This window comes from Dendropsophus ebraccatus, chromosome 10, assembly GCF_027789765.1.
Source record: "Dendropsophus ebraccatus isolate aDenEbr1 chromosome 10, aDenEbr1.pat, whole genome shotgun sequence".
NCBI classification, from domain to species: Eukaryota; Metazoa; Chordata; class Amphibia; order Anura; family Hylidae; genus Dendropsophus; species Dendropsophus ebraccatus.
The window spans coordinates 18,232,236-18,238,813 of record NC_091463.1 but is presented as its reverse complement, the minus strand read 5'-3'; positions in this window follow the sequence as shown (position 1 = coordinate 18,238,813).

Genomic DNA, 6,578 nt, shown 5'->3' with positions numbered 1-6,578 from the left:
GTCATGGACAGAGGTGGTAGCTTAGAGCACTGTGTCAGACTGGAAAGACTACATTACTTCCTGCAGGACATACAGCAGCTGATAAGTACTGTAAGATTTTTAAATAGCATAATTTACAAATCTGCATAACTTTCTGACACCAATTAATTTGTTTTATTTTTTCTTCTCTGGGTACATTTACACATATTTTATCTAAAGTGGATTTTACGGTGAGAGTTTGCAGCAAAATCCGCAGCGGATACCTGTAATTTCAATTCAATGGGATGACATACTCCCAGCGGGATTGTCATCCCGCAGCGAGTATGTCAAACTCTGCGCCATTAACCCCCGTGGCCCTGAACCATACTGTATAGGGTCCCCGTTCCAGCTTATTTTGGGTGCTCCCAGCGGTCAGCCAATCAGTGTGTCACGGCAGCGCACTGATTGGCTGACCGCCGGAAGATGCCAAGAGCTCCTTCCAGACAGACTGCTACGAAGCGAGCAATGTCTTTCTGTAGAAACTAGACCTTGAGTCCAGTTCAGTATGTAGCAGGAGAAACACCCTGGACGTACAGTTACGCCCAGGGTCGTCTGGTGACAGACTTCCATGGCGTAACTGTACGTCCAGGGTCGTCTAGGGGTTAAGGTGTACCTGTCATGACCTGTCATTGCCATATGTATGCTGTCAGTTTTGCTGTCCATCTTGAGCTAGTGGGCGGGCCTGCCTTTAGATCACTTAGGCTGCATTCACGTGTCCCATAAAATTGTCCGTGATTGTGAATGCAGCAATTTACACGATCTATGCCGCGACCCCCACCGCGAAAAAATAGTAAATGTTCTAGTGCAGGTTTACATATATTTTTTAATGTTATATATATTTTTTTATGAAATCCTTTTTTTTGGCAATTAATTATTAATAAAATGGGCCTATTGTGACACTTATAACGGTTTTATTTTTCCACCTACAGGGCTGTATGGGGTGTCATTTTTTCCGCCATGATCTCTAGTTTTTATTAATACCATATTTGTGAAGATCAGACGTTTTGATCACTTTTTATAAATTTTTTTTATATATAATGTAACATCAAATCGGTAATCGCAGCAAGGATCCTACCCTCCCCCGCTTCTGCCATCACATCTGACTACTCACCTACTCCTCCTTTCCGGCCGGCAGTCATTGAAACATTCCACATGGAGGTTAAGCCCCAAAAGATCATAGCTAAAGAAGCTGGCTATTCACAGAGTGCTGTATCAAAGCATATTAATGGAAAGTTGGAAGTAAAAAGTGTGGTAGAAAAAGGTGCACAAGCAACCAAGATAACCACAGCCTTGATGGGATTGTTACAGCGTGACTACGGTTTTTATAAACTTTGTATTGTAGGGTCCATCAGTCAGGGTCCGGCTACTGAGAACCCCGCCAATTGTTGGAACAAAGGGGCAAGTGCACGCAGGAACGCGTGCTCTGCCCCTTCCTCTCTGCTACAGGAAGCTAAATTCTGTAGACTGCTAATGCGAGAAGTCTACAGAATTCACCTCCCTATAGCAGAGAAAAAGAGAAAGAGCAGGCGCTTGCCCCTTCGTTCCAGCGATTGGCAGGGTTCTCAGCAGCCGGACCCTGACTGATACCCACTTCTGACATGTCAGAGAGTTTTAATAACAGTAGTTACACATTCAGAAATAGCCATTCAAAAATTTGTGGGAGATTGACAAGGAACACAGACGTACCAAAGACATTGGCTACAAGTGTTGCATTTCATGCGTTAAAGGTGTGCTCCGGCGGGGGGGGCACTTTTTTGGGGGGACCGGGGAGGAGGTGGCTGAAATAAAAGACGTCCACTTACCTCCCCGGTTCCAGCGGCGGGTCACTCATCGCGGCACTCCGGTCCCCGGCCTCTTCCGGGTGTCTGACGCCGCCCGAGACGCTACGTCTCAGGGCCGCTCAGCCACTCAGTGAAGGAGGCGGGATCCGAGCGGACTTCAAACGGATCCCGCCTCCTTCACTGATTGAAGTCTGACACTGACATCTCGGGCCCGCGTCAGACACCCATAAGCGACCGGGAACCGGAGCGCCGTGATGCTGGACCCGCCGCTGGAACCGGGGAGGTAAGTGGTCCCCCCAAAAAAGTGCCCCCCCGCCGGAGCACCCCTTTAAGCCACTCATGACCAATAGACAATACAGAAATGTCATACCTGAGCCAAGGAGAAAAAGAACTGGACTGTTGCTCAGTGGTCAAAGGTGTTATCAGATTAAAGTAAATGTTGCATTTCATTTGGAAATCAAGGTCTCTGAGTCTAGAGGAAGAGTGAAGAGGCACATAATCTAAGCTGCTTGAGGTCTAGTGTGAAGTTTCCACAATCAGTCATAGTTTGAGGAGCCATGTCATCTGCTGGGGTAGGTCTACCAGGAAATATTAGAGCACTTCATGCTTTTCTCTTCCAACATGCTAGAAGGAAGGTGGTAGATGGAATGTTCATTTTCCAGTGGGACTTGGCACCTGTCCACACTGCCAAAAGTACCAATACCTGGTTTAATAACCGCAGTATCACTATGTTTCATTGGCCAGAAACGTGCCTGATCTTAACCCCGTAGAGAATCTATAGGGTACTGGCAAAAGGAAGATAAGAGACACCAGTCCGAACAATGCAGACGAGCTGAAGGCTGCTATCAAAGAAACGTGGGCTTCCATAACACCTCTGCAGTGCCATAGGCTGATCGCCTCCATGCCATGCCAGTCATTGATGCAGTCATTTGTGCAAAAGGAGCCCCATCCAAGTATTAATTGCATTTACTGTACATACTTTTCATTTGGCCAGCATCTTTTTTTTTTACAGTTGGTCTTATATAATATTAAAATTTTCTGAGACAATGGATTTTCAGTTTTCCTTGGCTGTAAGCCCCAATCATCAACATTAAAGGAGAAGTCCGGGCAAAACCTATTTTTAATCATGTTATAACCTAACGAAAGTTATACAATTTCTCAATATACACTAATTATAGGAAATGCACATATAATGCTTCACCCCCACCCCCACCACGCCCATTTAGTAAAGCATGCAGTCTTCTTTTACTATCAAAAATGTTGATGTCACAACCCACTGTCTAACATACAGCGGTACAGGCTGGGCTGTGGCAGGGAGGGAAGTGTGAAGTGGTGTAAGAGAGAGACTACCAGGATGATGTGACATGTGAAACATAAGAGCAGCCAAGTGTCCTCTGTGTCCTGCTCTCTATGCGCTCCAGCAGTGTATCGCTTGTCACCTTGCTCCACATGGCACGTCTTCTCAGGGGCTCGCTGATGCTGGTGACTGCATTCCCCAGGGAGCTGAGGGGGAAGAGGAACCCGGTCTCCACTCACCTGTGTCCTGCACGATGTGCCCGGCTCAGCGCTGCCCCTTACCGGATGATGACAGCTCCAGTGCAGGGAGGGGAGACAGACCACCAGAATGATGATTCACATGTCACATCATCCCGGTGGTCTCTCTCCCTTCCTGCACCTGAGCTTACCCTGCTTCACGCTCCTATCCTCGCCGCAGCACAGCCCACACTTCTGTATGTTAGACAATGTGTTGTGATGTCACAATTTTTGGTAGGAAAAAAAATGCATGCTTTAGTAGATGGGGGGAAAAAGCATTACAGTGGTACCTTGGTTTAAGAGTAACTTGGTTTAAGAGCGTTTTGTTTTAAGAGCTCACAGTTTTTCAAAATTGTGACTTGGTTTAAGAGCATTGCTTTGGTTTAAGAGCTCCCTGTACTGTGTGGGAGCGTGAGTGGGGGAGGGGCATGGTCTACAGCCCTGTACTCTGACCCAGGAAGTCTCCCTCACCTTCCAAATCATAGCAGATCCACTTCAGGCTGGGGCGTACATCAGGGGACAGGACTGTGGAGGTAATGTCTCCATAGCTGTAACCCCTCTCTCCCCGGACAGAGAGTGCTGCTATACTGTGCCCACATCTGCCCTGTTCATTCCTTTATGCTCCCTGCAGTCTCTGTCCGCCCCTTGTGTTTCCCACTAAAAAAAGTTCAGTTTGTAATGACTTTTTATAATATAGGGACTCACTTTTTGAATTGAATTACTGAAAAAAATTACTTTTTGATGATACCCTAATTTATTGAATGCACTTGTACTACAAGGCCATGTTCACACACCGGCCGTTCTGTGTTTCGGCGGCCGGTGTCAGTGAAGATAATCCCGGACGGTACTGCAGTACCAGACGGATTATCTTCGTTTGTGCTGAATTGGGCGCTGAATGAGTGTGCCCCCGCATCCCAATTTACCATTGAACACGGAGCCGCACTCTCCATTGTGTGACCCGCACTCTTCATTGTGTGACCTGTCAGGCTTGTGCGGCTGCTATTCAATGAATAGTGGCCGCACAAAAGTGACATTTACATTTTTTGTAGGGCTGTTTAAAGAAGACGCCCCCTGTAGAAACTGAATATAACTCATAAGTCGTCATAACCTCCATAGAACCAGAGTCTACCAGTATATGGTCCCTTTATGAGGGCATATTGGATTTTATTCAGTAGTAGTATGGCGGTACAGTGTCATTGTGTGGCGGTATTGTCTCTTGTATGCCCGTATAACATTATTCTCCTCACAGTTTTTTCCCCTCCAGTTTTTTAGGTTACACAGAAACAAAAGCACTGTGTGCACTGCCTCAGTCAGCATGTGGTAGGAACTGATGGTAAAAAAAACAGAAATGGAGCAACAGATAAAAACTATAAGGGTATAAACCCACTTGCCGGATCTGTTGCGAGTCTATGTGATGCGATATTACTGAAGCAAACTAAGCTGCGATAGTGTAGTCCATAGATTTCAATGGGATAGAGAAATCGCAGATGATAGTCTGCGTATTTTGTTAACCTTGTTGAAACTGCGATTTTGCTGCGTTTTTGTTAACTTTGGAGGCAGTGAGTAAAGTTTCCCGCCAGGACGTCATGACGTCATGACGTTAGAACGTCACTTCCGACCAAGGTGCTTGAGAAGAAGCAAGGTGGAGGAGAAGGAGGGCCATTTTGTTTAAAATACTGAGGGAATCTTCAAGAGCAGCGATGACAACGTATAGTCGCATGGGCATTAACGTGTCGCGACTGATATCCCTGGTAAGTGCACAAGTACAGGTGATAGTGGCGCTTCGGTTACTGCAGATATACCGCAGCGCCACTATCACACGATGCCTCGTTTTATGCAGCCTCCTCCGGGGACCTCCATGTGCGGGTAGGAGTTGATAGTTAAACCCGCAATGGGGGGCGGGTTAGCTGCGGGGAGTGTGTGCGGCCGGGAGGAGGGCGCGCACATTTGGAAAACTAGATACTTTCCCTTCGCCCCCTATCTGCCCCATGCTCCCGACATTCTTCCACATGCTCCAACAGGTCTGGCCCATTTCCCCCTCCCCCTAGTGTACCACATGCAGGCTCCCCTACACCCCAGCTCCCCATCCCACCCCACCCCCGGATACCAAGGTTTCATGTGGCCCCATGCTCATATATAAGTTCCTGACCATCATCTAGACTTGTACTACGGCACCCCTCATCTTCACATGTACTACTTCTCCCCCCTCTTCTATATCTGTACTACTACAGCCCTCGTCATTACCTTTAATACTACAGCACCCCTCATCTGTCCCTGTAATACTACTATACCCCTCATCTGTCCCTGTAATACTACTATACCCCTCATCTGTCCCTGTAATACTACTATACCCCTCATCTGTCCCTGTAATACTACTATACCCCTCATCTGTCCCTGTAATACTACTATACCCCTCATCTGTCCCTGTAATACTACTATACCCCTCATCTGTCCCTGTAATACTACTATACCCCTCATCTGTCCCTGTAATACTACTATACCCCTCATCTGTCCCTGTAATACTACTACACCCCTCATCTGTCCCTGTAATACTACTGCACCCCTCATCTGTCCCTGTACTAATACTGCACCCCTCATCTGTCCCTGTACTAATACTGCACCCCTCATCTCTCCCTGTACTAATACTGCACCCCTCATCTCTCCCTGTACTAATACTGCACCCCTCATCTCTCCCTGTACTAATACTGCACCCCTCATCTCTCCCTGTACTAATACTGCACCCCTCATCTCTCCCTGTACTAATACTGCACCCCTCATCTCTCGCTGTACTAATACTGCACCCCTCATCTCTCCCTGTACTAATACTGCACCCCTCATCTTAGGGCTGGGCGGTATACTGCAAAAATACAGATATCAGCGGTATTTCTCCTCCCCAAGCAACCCCATACTCATTACAGCGCCCTAGCATCCCCGCTCCTACCATGCCTGACCTGTTAGTTCTGCCGCCCAGGAGGAGGGGGGTTGATCCTCCCTATCACCCCTAGATCCCGGCCAGGGCGAACATAGACTGGCGCAGGGCAGATGACAGGAGATTGTGCCTTGGGCTGACTGAGAATGCAGGTGATCAGACATGTCGAGCAGGCTGCGTCCAGTGCTGGTGCCGGGACTGCTCTCTCCTCCTAGCTGGCGGCTATGTTATGAGGTGCTCATGTGTGATGCTGAGCCAGGGACACTATCAGCAGAGAACATTACACTCGCCTCCCGCACCACGTGCTGTGCAAACAC